General features: G+C 35.5%; 1 pseudogene; it reads right to left on the bottom strand.

Annotated features, from left to right (window-relative positions):
• Window positions 1-4,104: 4,104 nt before the first annotated feature.
• Window positions 4,105-6,376, bottom strand: LOC121412551 (annotated as a pseudogene).
• Between the last annotated feature and the right edge of the window lie 8,603 nt (window positions 6,377-14,979).

Below are 14,979 nucleotides of genomic sequence, written 5' to 3'. Positions count from 1 at the left end.
GTTAAAAATACTAGTAATTTTACAAAGAAAAATCGTAAACTTATGTAGAGAGTAGTTACCTTTTAAAAACAGACGACACAATGATAGAAAAAACGTATTAATGCAGTGATATGTAACGTACAATTACAGGTTAAATGTAAAACAAAGTAATTTGAATAAAATAATAACTGTTTTAATTAATGTTTGTTTACAGTCACTGTAAAAAAAAACAGTAATTATTACTGGCAGCTGGGACTGACTATTTTGAATAGTGTAGTTCTAAATCATTAAGGTATAATGTTAGCATTGTTGGCAGAATTTTGCATACACCAATCATGCTCAAAGTGTTCTCCTTCTGCTAACATTAATCCCCATCGAATTGTGATATTTGATGGAACATGAAATTTCCCCAAGACAACATTTCTGGTTCTGATTTGAGATACAAAATTGAGATACCGAAGTGTAGATGTCCTTCTTTTAAATGTTAAGAGTGGGCCTTTAAAATAATGTTTTTATGATATTAGTAATCATCAGTCTTTGAAATGTAAAATGCATTTGCAAACAATTTTATTTGTGCATAATCCAACATGCAAAATTTGCAAACTGGTTGCAACAACGATTGAATTGAATTGAGTAGGTCCATATATGCATTATGACGTAATTTTACTATCATGACAATGGTACAGTTTATGATTCAATTTCAATTCAATTGAATTCTTTATTTCATTTCAATTCAAAACATAATACAAAGTAATATAAAGCAATACAAATCAAGTACAATTTCATAGGGCATTCTTACTTCGTAAAACAGAAAAAAACAGTATAATATAGAGCATAAATGGAAATGAGGGGGATCCACTAAAAAGCAAAGCTTGTAATGTGTGGATCCTCCTTGGAAATCAAGAAATTATAGTTGACTTATTCTTATGTGTACATGCATGTATTACAGGAAAGAAAAAGAGAACAAAAGAAATCATATTGATGCAAACAATAATTATTGAAATGATGCAAAGCTTTTTATACAAAGAGGTGTTCGTTGTAAAGGTTATGTTGCGCAAGACAGAAGAAAAAAGAAAAAAAACAGAGAGAGGGGATGACAAGACATAGAAGACAAGACAAAACAAGAGACAGGACAGTACAAGACAAGATAAGTTACATGCGCGTATCGAGTTGACCTTCCTTAGAGCAACACGCTTGTGTTTTGCTGCCCTCTACGTTCGTTGGTTATGATCGAATGAATATGATTGTAATGGTGGCCTTTTTCATAATCATGAAAAAGTGGGGATAATTTGTCAATTATTATCTATTACATTGAACTATCACTTTGAGTTGAAGTATATATAACTTTTGAATTATATATAATCACTTTGATTTGAATTATATAAAATTTTGAATTACATATAATCACTTTGATTTGAATTATATAAAACTTTTGAATTATAAATAATCACTTTGAGTTGAATTATATAAAACTTTTGAATTATATATAATCACTTTGAGTTGAATTAGTTATAACTTTTATATGCATCTACATTATCTTTACCAGTCCCTATATAATGAGAATACTACTTTCATGATAAATAAATACATGGATACGAAAATTGTTCATAGTTTGAGTGCAGACGATTGTAGCAGTCTGATGCCATTAAAAGTCAAGTCCATCCCAGAAAAATGTTGATTAGAATAAACAGAGAGAAATCAAATAAGCATAAAGCTGAAAGTTTTATCAAAATCGGATGTTAAATAAGAAAGTTATGACGTTTTAAAGTTTCGCTTATTTTTCACAAAACAGTTATATGCACAACTCAGTGACATGCAAATGAGAGAGTCAGTGACATGATGTTCCTCATTCACTATTTCTTTTGTTTGTTTGTTTATTGTTTGAATTAAACAATATTTCAATCTTTACAGATTTTACAATAAGGACAAACCTGACTGAGCCATACATTTTAAAACAATGGTAATACCACATGTCCAGGGAGAAATAAAATTTTGTGTCAGAGGACAACAGGCATAAAATTTGAATATTTCATATTTCGTATAATAAAATACAAAAGAAATAGTGAGTGAGTGATGTCATTCGTCCCCTTACTTGCATATCGACAAGGATGTGAATATAAGCATTGTGTGAAATTGAGCAACTTAAAAATTTCTTAACTATCTTATTTTACGTCCGATTTTGATGATTTTCTTTTTTCGTATGCTTGTTGGATTTTTCTCTTTTTATTCCAATTAACTTTTCGTTTGGATGGACTTGTCCTTTAAGTGTTATAAAGATATTATACGATTATTTTTATCTGATGTACCCTCTAAAAATGAAGTGCTAATTTAGCACTTAATGTGCTTGTATAGTGACTGCACTTTGAGTGCTGATTTTCTAGTTTAAATTTGAACTAGAAAATCAGTACTCGTAGTGCAGTTACTATAAAAGCCCATTAAGTGCTAAATTAGCACTTCATTTCTTACACTGCATGGTGGTATGAACGATCGCGAAAATATTTTGTTATACACCATGTCCTGGAAGGATTTGAGATAAAAGTGGACATAGTAAGAAGTGAGGTTGGAAAATAGAGTATGAATGAATGAATGTCGTCCTTATAGTCCAGTCAATATACAGTAGGGTTTGACCCACCACTAATTGCAACACTTGATATTCCACTTCAATGCTTTCTAGGACGGTCCCCTTAACAACATACTAAAAGTCCCCCCAAATCCAAGCAGTGGAAATTTATGAAATTTGCATATTATGCCAGTTAGCCATAAAAAGTTAGAAAAATAGGGAAAATAGCCCAAAGATTAGAAATTTAAGAGTCCAAAACAATTTAATTTGAGCGAATATTCATGATAAATATTCAATGTTTTTAATAAAAAGTGCCAATAAATCTACCTCATTTGCATAATATGCAAATAAGCATTCTTGTATGGAAAAAATGTCAAGATATTGTGATTTTCTCACAATGACTGCTTGAAAACATTTGATTGATTTTGAAATTTACATGCTATCACTAAGGACGTTGAACACATTTTCAGTTTAGTGTCTGTAATTTGCATATAATACAAATAAGTATCTATATTATAAATATTCTAGAAAATACACTGTTAATACATCCCTCAAAAATTGCAAGTAGATTATCTATTGAAATTGGAACATGGCAATGTCTAACAGGAAGGTTTCCTAAACACCAAAATTAAAAGTCCTAAAATATACAATCATAGGACAATCACAAAATTTGCATTTTATGCAAATTAGCCATAATGAGTTGCAAATATAAAGGAAAATAATCTATTGCGCAGAAAACAATGTAAATTGAACGGAAGCTAATGATAAATTTTACAAATTCATTTATTTTTTAATAAAAAAAGAATCGTAATTAAATATACCTCATTTGCATCTATAATGTATGTGAGCATCCTTATATGGGGTAAAAACCCAGAAAATTTGATTTTTCTCACACAAACAGTTATGAAAACATTTCAGTCTAGATAAATATGATGTGATCACTAAGAATGCCTAATACATTAATAATCAGCTTAATATCTGAATTGTAATTTACATATGGAAATAAGCATCCGACATATAAATATTCAAGGAAACACATACGTGATACATTACTCTAAAATTCCATGTAGATTACGTGTAACCATGATGACCTTCCATAAACTTCTCGCTTGGTTGATATTGACTTTTTTTATGAGCAGTTATCTCGTACGGTCTTTGAAAACACTCGTTCGTTTGATGGAGTGTTGTGTTCTCGCCATTTGAACCTCGGATACGTTAATTTTTCGGGCGTTTTTCCCATGAGATCTTCTGTAAAGATTTTGATATCAGAAAAAAGAAAACAAGAATTACTGGTCTACGGCGAAAACGGACAGGTTTTTATTTCACTGATTATAATGACATTTTAGACTGGCTTTAATTTCTAGCTTATAACTTAAAGTCAAATTTAACTGGGCGTCGTGGCGTGCGCCTGTAATCCAAGCTATGTGGGGAAGTTACAAATTGATGCAGAGGAGCCCTGGCCACGTCTTTCGGATGGTGACGTTAAAGGTGGGTCCGAGTTGTTTAATCATATCTGATTGAAACACGTCTGACAAAACTGAAATGCACACACACAAGTCAAATTCATTCATTTTCAATCTCTTAAAAAATAATTAACTTACAAAACAAAAATCGCAGAAGTCAAAGTCACAAACGTATATATGAACAGCTAAGTTAAACGATAATTCTCATCCTTCACACGGTGCACCGTTTGTTTATTTTTTTATCAATTCTATACTTACCCTTCTTACAAACAATGACCGTGACACCTTTGTCTTTCAACATGGATGCGAGCTGGGTGAAGGTCGTCTCAAAGTCACCGGCATAGAACAGTGAATGGATGGCGCTGATGAGATTATACTTGGTCTTGGCCATAGGACTGTCAGTCAGGAATTGAGACAAGGAACCGTTGATCCAGTGACAGGAAATAGAACTTTTGCCATCTGAATTCAACGTATCAACTCTAGTTTTGAATGTTTGTAACATGCCTTCATTAGGATCCACAGCAATATTACACATCGATGTAGTGAGTTTGAAGACTCTTGAGAAAGTGAAATTCAGTATGACCTAAAACAAATTTAAAAAGATATTTCAGTGCAGTTAATGAATGGGGTTTCATCATAAGACCTTCCAAGGGTATTATCCCTTAATTGATTATTGTGATTTATCGAAAGAAATGAAAGTGTATTACTAGTATCTTCTGATATTAAATCTTTATTTCATTTTTGGAAATCTGGGGCCGATTGCACGAAAGAGTCTTTCCAAGGACCGTCTTTCGTGTCGCCAATCTTTTATGATACGCTATAAGCGGGGTGTTTCTGAAATTTATGATAAAGAATAAGATTCGTTAGCTTGCTTTTAAATCACATTTTTTATACAATTTCATGATATATCATATCATTTTATAAACAAATATTTTGTTAATTTTAACGGACGAATGAAATATGTTTGCAGATGATTTATTTAAAATGCGTTTCACATGGCGCATCGTAAAAGATGGGCGACACGAAAGACCGTCCTTGCAAAGACCCTTTCGTGCAATCAGCCCCTGGATTCTTATCATTTGGTCTCATTCCACGCAATCAAATCGGATTCTATAGCAGATGCGTTGATCGTGCATGTGTCATGGACTAAATTATGAATATCCGGTTCCATGACATTTGCTCTTGCTACAATTATTCCGCTCTAAATTCCACTCACTAACTTCAACCCTTGGTTTGACAGTGCAGTATGTCCTACCCTAAACCTAACTTAAACCTCTAAATAAACCCCTTTGCAACCCTATAACCTACATCTTAGACGAAATTAACCCTGAATGAATTGCTGCAGAAGCGAATGTCGTCACCGTATATCCATAAAGATATAGGGGCATTGATACGGGGGGGGGGGGGGGGTTGTAGGTACCAAGAAAGAACCACAATATTTTGGGGTAGCAAACATATCGACCCCCCCCCCCTAGTATTGAAAAATTGAAAATTCATTATGTATAGTTTGAAAAAGCAATGGAACTCACTATAAAACCATTAAGCTTCGCATAAAATTATATCAAATAGTTCAGGCGCGCTTCGCGCGCAAAATGTATTATAATTTGGCACGACTAAGGTTTTGTACATCTTTTTTTTCACTTTTGCCCCACCCCAATCAGAAACATACACTCACCATGCCCACGACGCTGCAAGTAAAGTAATTTGCTACGGCCTTGAGCTTCACGTAACTTTGTCGTAATGGCGACCAACTCACAATGAAAACAACCCTGTACTCTGTCTGATGCGCTATAAAGGCAATTGAATCTACAAACGTGATCATACAAGGGACCTAGAATTTAACAAAGTTACACTTGCTATATTAAAAATACATTTTCCAGGTTTTCTCGAAAACTCTGATTGTTGATCCATTTTGCTATATGAACACCATGGTCCATTTTATCCCTGGGTACCGCTTTATTGAAATTAATGTAACTTCATTAGCATGATTAGTGGGCATCATTAGATTTCTTAATAGGCACTCAACTATAACGAAATGCCTACCTTCACCAACTCCTACTCCGAGTAGACTGACAACTTCCTCACGACCAAAGACACCAGTCAGAAGATCCATCACCTTCTCATCGAAAAACTGATTAAACTTCTCAAGAAGAATCTGTCTGGGAAACTTTGGAGAAAGCCTTGTAGAATACTTCTTCATACCGCTCAGGATCTTCCGTCAAAGGCTTCAGGTTGGGAACGGCGGCAGACATTATTATACATATAATGTATAACTTTGCAATGGAAAGATAGTTGGTTTGATTCAATTCTAAAATCAGAGGCTACTAATAGGTAGTACACCCACTAGCGTACCTTGACGAGTCACAACCCATGCAAGGGACGTATCCCTTCCCCCCTCCCGATGTCATTTTTTTTTCTTGTGCGAAATGTCCTTTATACTTTATATCCCCCCGTGGAAAATTCTAGGTACGCTACTGATTACACCCCATTTGTTTAACGTCAGTCATGTCAGTAGTGCACAAACGAATGCATGGTAATGCAATTTGGTTATTTATACTTTGTCAACAGAGTATATTTCTTTGTAACCTATTCACCCATGAAGTATGGAGCAATAGATTCAGATTCCAAGTAAAACGAAAATATTGAATTTGTTTAAATACAATTACAAAGAGGAACACAATCAAAACCGTGGATATCTTTATGAATCAGGCTATTTTCATTTCTTTTGTAGATCATTCAAGATGTGAATCAAGCGAACACGGTCATCCACCGACAATGATTTTGTGTGTGTAATTAGTTATCCAGACATGGGTCCCACCTCGAACGCCACCATCTGAAAATAATGACCAGGACTCGAATCTCTGCTTCAATGGAAAATTATAGGGCAGCGTTTGAAGGGGAACTCTTTACCAACCCCCCCCCCTTACGGCACATGTTGGTAACTTCTATTATACCCTGGACCAACAACAACACAAAAAAGGAAAGAAATGTAATATTTTTGTTTACATTTTGTTCGTTTATTAGTTCAATTAATGACATACGTTTCAAAACTTCCAATACATACTATTAAAATAACAGATTATTCACCACAAAGAAAAGTAATTACCATGACAGAATAATAATTTGGTATGTAATTGATTCCTTTATCAATAATATTTGTACACGGATAGTTAAAATCAGTCTATTGGTGCGTATGACATGAAATATTGAATATGTTGGTACTAAAAAATGGGGGGGGGGGGATGTAAAAAAGCAAGTAACATGAGCAAGCTGATTATGTATTATAATAAGTATGGATAAATGCATATAATAATCAAATATGATGGATAAATACATGTAATATAATGTAATAAGCAGTGGTACAGTAATCAGTATAGTAGGAAATTACTACACTGAAGCTTAAAAGTGCCACCGAGATGTTGAGATAATTATCTTGGGAAGTCGACATCTTGATAGCAAAAGATAAGATGACGAGATCCTGGATCTCATCATGTCGACGTCTTTTAGAAGAGATGATGAGATGACGAGATCTCGGATCTCATCATGTTGACATCTTGTAGAAGAGATGATTAGATGACATGATCATGGATCGAAGATCTTGTCATCTGACCATCTCTTCTAAAAGATGACGACATGACGAGATCCGGGATCTTGTCATCTCATCATCTCTTCTAAAAGATGTCAACATGATGAGATCCGGGATCTTGTCATCTCATCATCTCTTCTAAAAGATGTTGACATGATGAGATCTGGGATCTTGTCATCTCATCATCTCTTCTAAAAGATGTTGACATGATGAGATCTGGGATCTTGTCATCTCATCATCTCTTCTAAAAGATGTTGACATGATGAGATCCGGGATCTTGTCATCTCATCATCTCTTCTAAAAGATGTTGACATGATGAGATCCGGGATCTTGTCATCTCATCATCTCTTCTAAAAGATGTCGACATGATGAGATCCAGGATCTCGTCATCTTATCTTTTGCTTCCATACACAACGGATCGTGTATAGTATTAATATAAAGGTCAAATATATGGTCAAACGAGACATAATCATACTGGCCATGCACTGTGTGCAATGTGTAAAGATAATACACTGAGGTAGGTTATATTCAGATAGGTACCAGTCGCCAATTCATATATTTGGAATACCCTCTATTTCTATTTTTCTGGGGGGGGCATAATGAACTATAGAACCATGCCGGGCTCTGTTACGGGAGGCAAAGTCGACCCTATTATGATTACTTATTCAAATGGTGAGAAAAAATGAGGATACACAATTAGGGAAGAAAAAAAAGTTTGGTATATAAAATCTTATTAGTCAAAATTAATGACAAAGGGCTTATTTCGAAAGGGTGGGTGCTGTCGCGTTAGGGTGCGTCAACGCGAACGCGAAGATTCGTCCAAAGCCCCCCCCCGGTTTGGCCGAAAGGGTGCGTTGGGAGCGCCACGTCTCGTCGCGTTCACTGGAACGCGCCCTTTCGTCCAAAGCCCCCCCGGTTTGGACGAAAGGGTGTGTTTGATAATAATGAATAAATATCTACAAATATTTATAAGAAAGCTGAACAAACAAAAAAGACGAGTGATATGTGAAATTTGCATAGGAACATAAATCATCATATGGCACAAACACTCTTTTTAAGGTAAAAAACAACAACGACGGCATGCTGCATGAGGATTTTTCGGTGGAAATGTTTTATGGTGTAATATTGATACATGTAAAAATTATGACTGATTTCAAGGTACTTTCAAATAAAAAAAGTAACTTACCTTCAATTTTATACTTTGCAGGTGTGTATTTATTACAAAGGAAAACATTCGTATACCTGGAGATATTTGGTGTCCCCCAAGTTATAAAACTTACGGCAGATGTGTCCTGGAAGGGCAAGGCCAAAATTGATGTCGGGTCAGCTTTCACAACGGTTAACTAACTCTTCAGACCCTACCTTACTATATTTTACACTTGAGACCCTGCCTCAGTATATTTTGTGAGATGTATCTGTTGTGTATGTGTGCGTGTTGTGTGTATAATGATAATAATATGTGCGTGTTGTTTGTATAATAATAATAATACTTATAATAATAAAAATAATAACAATAATAATACTTATAATAATGATAATAATAATAATTTTCACCCCAAAGAGTGAATTTATGGAAATGAAGTTGGAGTGAAAAATTGGCGCCAAGTGGCTTATTGCAAGGGTGGGTATCTGATTTTATTATCATTATTATTATCATTATTAATATTATTATTATTATTATTATTGTCATTATTATTATCATCATCATAATTATTATTATCATTATTATTATTATCATTATTATTCTTAGTTGAACTTTTCTTTCTTTTCCTCAAATTGTCAATCCTTTAAATGATTGAAAATCCACTATTTTACGTGCAAATTGGCAATGTTTGACAAAATACCTTATATTCAGCTTTCTTATAAAAATTTGTATTTATTTATTCATTATTATTAAACACACCCTTTCGTCCAAACCGGGGGGGGGGCTTTGGACGAAAGGGCGCGTTCCAGTGAACGCGACGCGACGTGGCGCTCCCAACGCACCCTTTCGGCCAAACCGGGGGGGCTTTGGACGAATCTTCGCGTTCGCGTTAATTGACGCACCCTAACGCGACAGCACCCACCCTTTCGACATAAGCCATGACAAAGGGTGCCTGGCACCGACGCGTCGCGACGCAACGATGGAGTATGGGGCAGAACGTGGAATATTTGAAAAGTACATACACAGTAAAAAAAAAAAACAAATACTACGTTGTTTAAGCCTGTCACTCTAACAACAGGATGCTTAAACTTTTTTGTAATTGTGTAAACTTTTTAAACAACTTGTTTAAAAGTTTGAACAGTTTTTGTTTAAAAAGTTCAAACAGTAGTTGTTAGAGGGGTGGGCTTAAAATGTTTAAACAGCATTTTTACAGTGTAGTAATGTACTTTATATATGTTTTACATTCATTTTTATATTATAAGCAAAGGAATGAGACGAACTGATTTAAGAAAGGTGACATGACTTCGAGGAAAGGTGACATGACTTCGAGCTAAACGGACGCATTGAGCAGAGCTCCCACCACACTTTGAGATTACACGTTACATAATAGAAATTATGGCATCCCATGGTCCGAGGCCTGTTACACGGCAAACTGCAAGTAAGCAGCCGGCCCCGTCGGCACCCTTGACTGACAAAGTTCGCTCGCCTACTACCCCGGATCCCTCTAACGCTGTTTTACAGCGAGATATTGCAGACTTTTCTGACAAAATATTATCCAAACTTGATAATATCAACACCGAGCTGCAATCATTCAATCGCCGCCTGACAGACGTGGAATCTACAGTGGAGCATAATTCTGCAAAAATATGTGATGTGGAAAATTGTATACCGGCTATCCTCGCGCCTCTACAAGACGAAATCGCTAATCTGAAAGAGAAACTGCTTCTGATGGAGATTTACAATCGAAAGCCGAATTTGTTATTCTACGGTGTTGAAAGCGACCCGAATGAGGATATCTATACCACGCTAGTTAAGGTTTTCATCTTGCTTGGAATCGACGAAGAAAAGGCCAAAGGAATCCAATTCGTCAACGCCCACCGACTACCCTCCCGCAACCAACCCAGGACCCCAGACGCCGGTGCCCAAGCCCGTCCCCGACCCGCTCCGATAATTGCTAAGTTCCAGAAAATGCCTGACAGAGATCTCATTCTTTCTACTTTTGAGAGCCTGAGACGCCCGAAGGAGACATCTCAGCAACCAGGATTAGCAGCTGAAATGCAACCACCACTACCTCCCCCTCGCATCACAGTGAGAATGGATCTCCCTCCCAGCCTGAAGATTCACCGCGGCCATCTCGCAGAAATCGCATATAAATTGCGTAAGGAGAAAAACCAATCTACGAGAATAAAGCTATTGGTACAAAAATCGTTCTTCAGTGGAAGGAAAAAGGCACAACCATATGGAATATCTACAGAGAATGAACAAATTCAACGTTTTACCAGGTGATATGACTTAAATTTTCTATCTTTCTCCTTCACCTTCTTAATGCAACGAAGACTGAAGATTTAACAGTTTTCCCCTAAAAAATATGAAACATTATCGCATTTCCCCTGTCAGAATTCGTGTGTTTATTACCGAGTGTCATCTGATTTTCTTTGCCTTGTTTTTGAATATAAATATATTTCGATTGTGATAGTGAACGTTTAATACCCCAATCTACATGGAAAAAATTATTTTGAATGTGTCTGTAAACCTTCAAACTACTTTCAAATTGTTTTTTTTTTCAATCAGATAATTTGTATTCCCTTCAAAGCCAGATACATTGATGAAATTCTGCTTGTTTTGAAGTTGTTCTTTTTTAATGCCAAGCAGCCATATTTCTTCAGCAAACACATGTGGGGAGGAAAAAAAATACATGAATAAAATAATCCAATGTCTATATAAAAATGTACTCATTTTCAATATTTGAGATTTTTCAAATTATAACCAAGCACTAAGTCAAGTACAGCAGATATCAAGATTAAGAAGTAGCCTACTTTCCATTCAAACCGAATTGTCTGCAACACTTTGGAAATATATGTATTTTTTCCCCTTTAATTCTCGAAATCTGCAGATTTTATTCATTGCACTTAACACAACCCAAGTAACAAATGTAATTGGAACTATATTGCATACGTCCAAGTTGATTTAGGAGTTGATGTTTTATGAATATCAGTGATAGATCGTTGTAGGGGGGGGGGACCCCCACTAGGAACATGACATTTAAATCCCCCTCCTGTCTCTTAAGAATATCATATTTTAATGCCATGACTAGATACAAGGAAAAGCGTGTATTGCTCTCTGTGTCTTTCTTTAAAAAAAAATAATAATGATAAAAATAAAAAATCTTGTGCATAAACACCAATCTGTCTAAAACTTTTTATACTTCAATTACCTCTAGATTCTTGATAATTCAATCCCAACACTGAATGAAACTTAGGTATTCATGTGGTAATTACACCTTCATTGATCGCTTTCTCAACTATTTTAAACGATGTAAACCAATTTCTTTGACAAGCAATAGATAAAGGTTCATTATCTCTATTATTGGTCTTGATACCAGCTATGTTAAACGATTTGTAATTCAATTGTATAACAATCAATGAATTCTTGTGGTTTATTCCATTGTTCATGCATGGTATGACATTAACACCAGTCGCGTGCTTGCATGCCTCATGTACGTACACTGTTTGATTATAGGGGGCGTGGCTATCCAATATTGAACAAGATGCACCCACCATGCCACGTGTGTCTCAGATTCGCATTAATACTGAAAACACGCATGCGACCTTGCTGGGAAGGGTGTGGCTATACATGCATGAACAAACGTCCATCTATTATGTTCGCTATTATATGCATGGGTTAATTTCAATCTACCCTACCAATAACATTGGCTTGTTAAATATGTTAATTTTAACTTGTGTGTCTCCCGACACCCTTGCCCATGCGTTCTTTGATCAGAGAAAGCGGGCTATTTTATGCATGATTAATGCACACCTATTTTTGCTCTCAAATCACTAAAACGCCCAACGAGTCAGGTTGATTGATGTGGGCGTTACACCCTGCTTTAATACATTCCATCACATGTTTTTTTTTTTTCCCAAATCAGCCCAACATTCATGTTGATCATTAACTCCCGCATGTTCAACCCCATGTCTGATCAGAGAAGGCGTGGAAACTCCGTCATGCATGGCTATCTTGCATATATACATGAAATACTCACCTTAACAGGATTAAAGTGACTATTAAACAGGCCTACACTGCATGGGCATGAGTGTACTATTTGAAACTGATTGATAAAATACGAAATATATTTATTCATTTTCTAGACTTGAACCTATATTTTGTATTTTATAAACAAAACAAGAAAAAAAATCGATTCTTTTTTTCTTCTTTTTACCTCTGATATGTCAGGTTAAATATAACTTCGACTTCTAATCTTCAAAAAGCATTCAACACTATTTTTCTTAAGGAAAACACATATATAATCCACATTTTTGAATGCTTAATGGTTTTTGCTGTGTGTATATACATTCAATGAAATCAAATTTGCTGCTTTTCTTTATCAAAGAAACCCATCAGGCATATTGTTTGGATTGTAAATTTTCATTTAATATTTACCAACAGAATGTTGACGTTTTATCAAATTGGTTATAGATCAGAGAAAAAAGGAGAAGGGAGGAGAGGGCACAAGGGGAGCATGGCATTTTGAATCCTCTTCATGTTTCTTAACAATATCATCATTTCAATGCCATGGCTAGATACAAAGAGAAGCGTGTAAAATCCATTGTTCTCTGTATCTTTTTCTAAAAAATTACCCGCTTAATGTAATCTCTGAATTGATAACCACTTTATTTAAAATTTTGTCATCTTTTTTAATAGTTCGATCGCCTATAGACTCTTCACAATCAAACCATAACACTGAACGAAGCTCAGATAAATTCATATGGTAATTGCACCTTCATTGATCACTTTCTCAACTATTTTTATCGATGTAATAGACTTTCAATCCAATTTGTTTTGACTAAGCAATCGATGTAGGTGCTATCTCTATTATTGTTCATGATACCAACTGTGTTAAACGATTTATAATCCAATTGAGTCACAATCAATGAATTCTTGTGGTTGATTATGTTGTTCATGCATCTCTCTTTCAACTCCATGCCCAACACCAGTCTCGTGCCTGCATGCCTTATCTACGTACACTGTTGATTTTGGGGCGTGACTATTCAATATTGAACAAGATGCACTTACCATGCCTACATGTGTCTCAGATTCGTTTTATGATCGAAAAAACGCATGCGCCCTTGCTAGAAAGGGTGTGGCTACACATGCGTGAACAAACCTCCATCTATTCAACTAACGTGTTCAATACTACAGGCATGTGTTAATTTCCATATGCCTTACTGATAACATTGGTTTGTTGAATATGTTAATGATGTGTATCTCCAGATATCTTGCACATGCGTTGTCTGATCAGAGAAGGCGGGCTTTTTCATGCTTGATTAACGCACACCTATTTTTGCTTTTAACTCACCCCAAAACGCCCAACGGATCAGGTATTTAAATACTGATCGATGTGGGCTTTATACTCGGCTTTAATACATTTCTTTATTTCCAAATCAACAGCGTACCTACATATCCTGTTGATTTTTGGGGCGTGGCTATCCAATATTGAACAAGATGCACTTACCATGCCTACATGTGTCTCAGATTCGTTTTATGATCGAAAAAACGCATGCGCCCTTGCTAGAAAGGGTGTGGCTACACATGCGTGAACAAACCTCCATCTATTCAACTAACGTGTTCAATACTACAGGCATGTGTTGATTTCCATATGCCTTACTGATAACATTGGTTTGTTAAATATGTTAATGTTGTGTATCTCCAGATATCTTGCACATGCGTTGTCTGATCAGAGAAGGCGGGCTTTTGCATGCTTGATTAACGCACACCTATTTTTGCTTTTAACTCACCCCAAAACGCCCAACGGATCAGGTGTTTAAATACTGATCGATGTGGGCTTTATACTCTGCTTTAATACATCTCATTATTTCCAAATCAACACGATATTCATGTGTATTAACTCCACATGTTCAGCCCCATATCTGGTCAGAGAAGGTGTGACAACTCAGACATGCATGGATGTATGAATTGCATCTTCATTGATCACCTTCTCAACTATTTTTAATCGATGTAATCCAATTTCTTTGACAAGCAATAAATGAAGGTGTTTATTATCTCTATTATTGATCTTGATACCAGCTATGTTAAACAATTTGTATGAGAATCAACGCATATTATGTAGTTAATTTCGTTGTTCATCCATGGTATTTCATTGATCACCTCAACTATTTTAAACGATGTAATCCAATTTCTTTGACAAGCAATAGATAAAGGTTCATTATCTCTGTTATTGGTGTTGATA

Source organism: Lytechinus variegatus, chromosome 4 (assembly GCF_018143015.1).
Source record: "Lytechinus variegatus isolate NC3 chromosome 4, Lvar_3.0, whole genome shotgun sequence".
Taxonomy (NCBI): Eukaryota; Metazoa; Echinodermata; class Echinoidea; order Temnopleuroida; family Toxopneustidae; genus Lytechinus; species Lytechinus variegatus.
The sequence above is the reverse complement of the archived record's forward strand: the minus strand, read 5'-3'. Positions and strand labels throughout refer to the sequence as shown.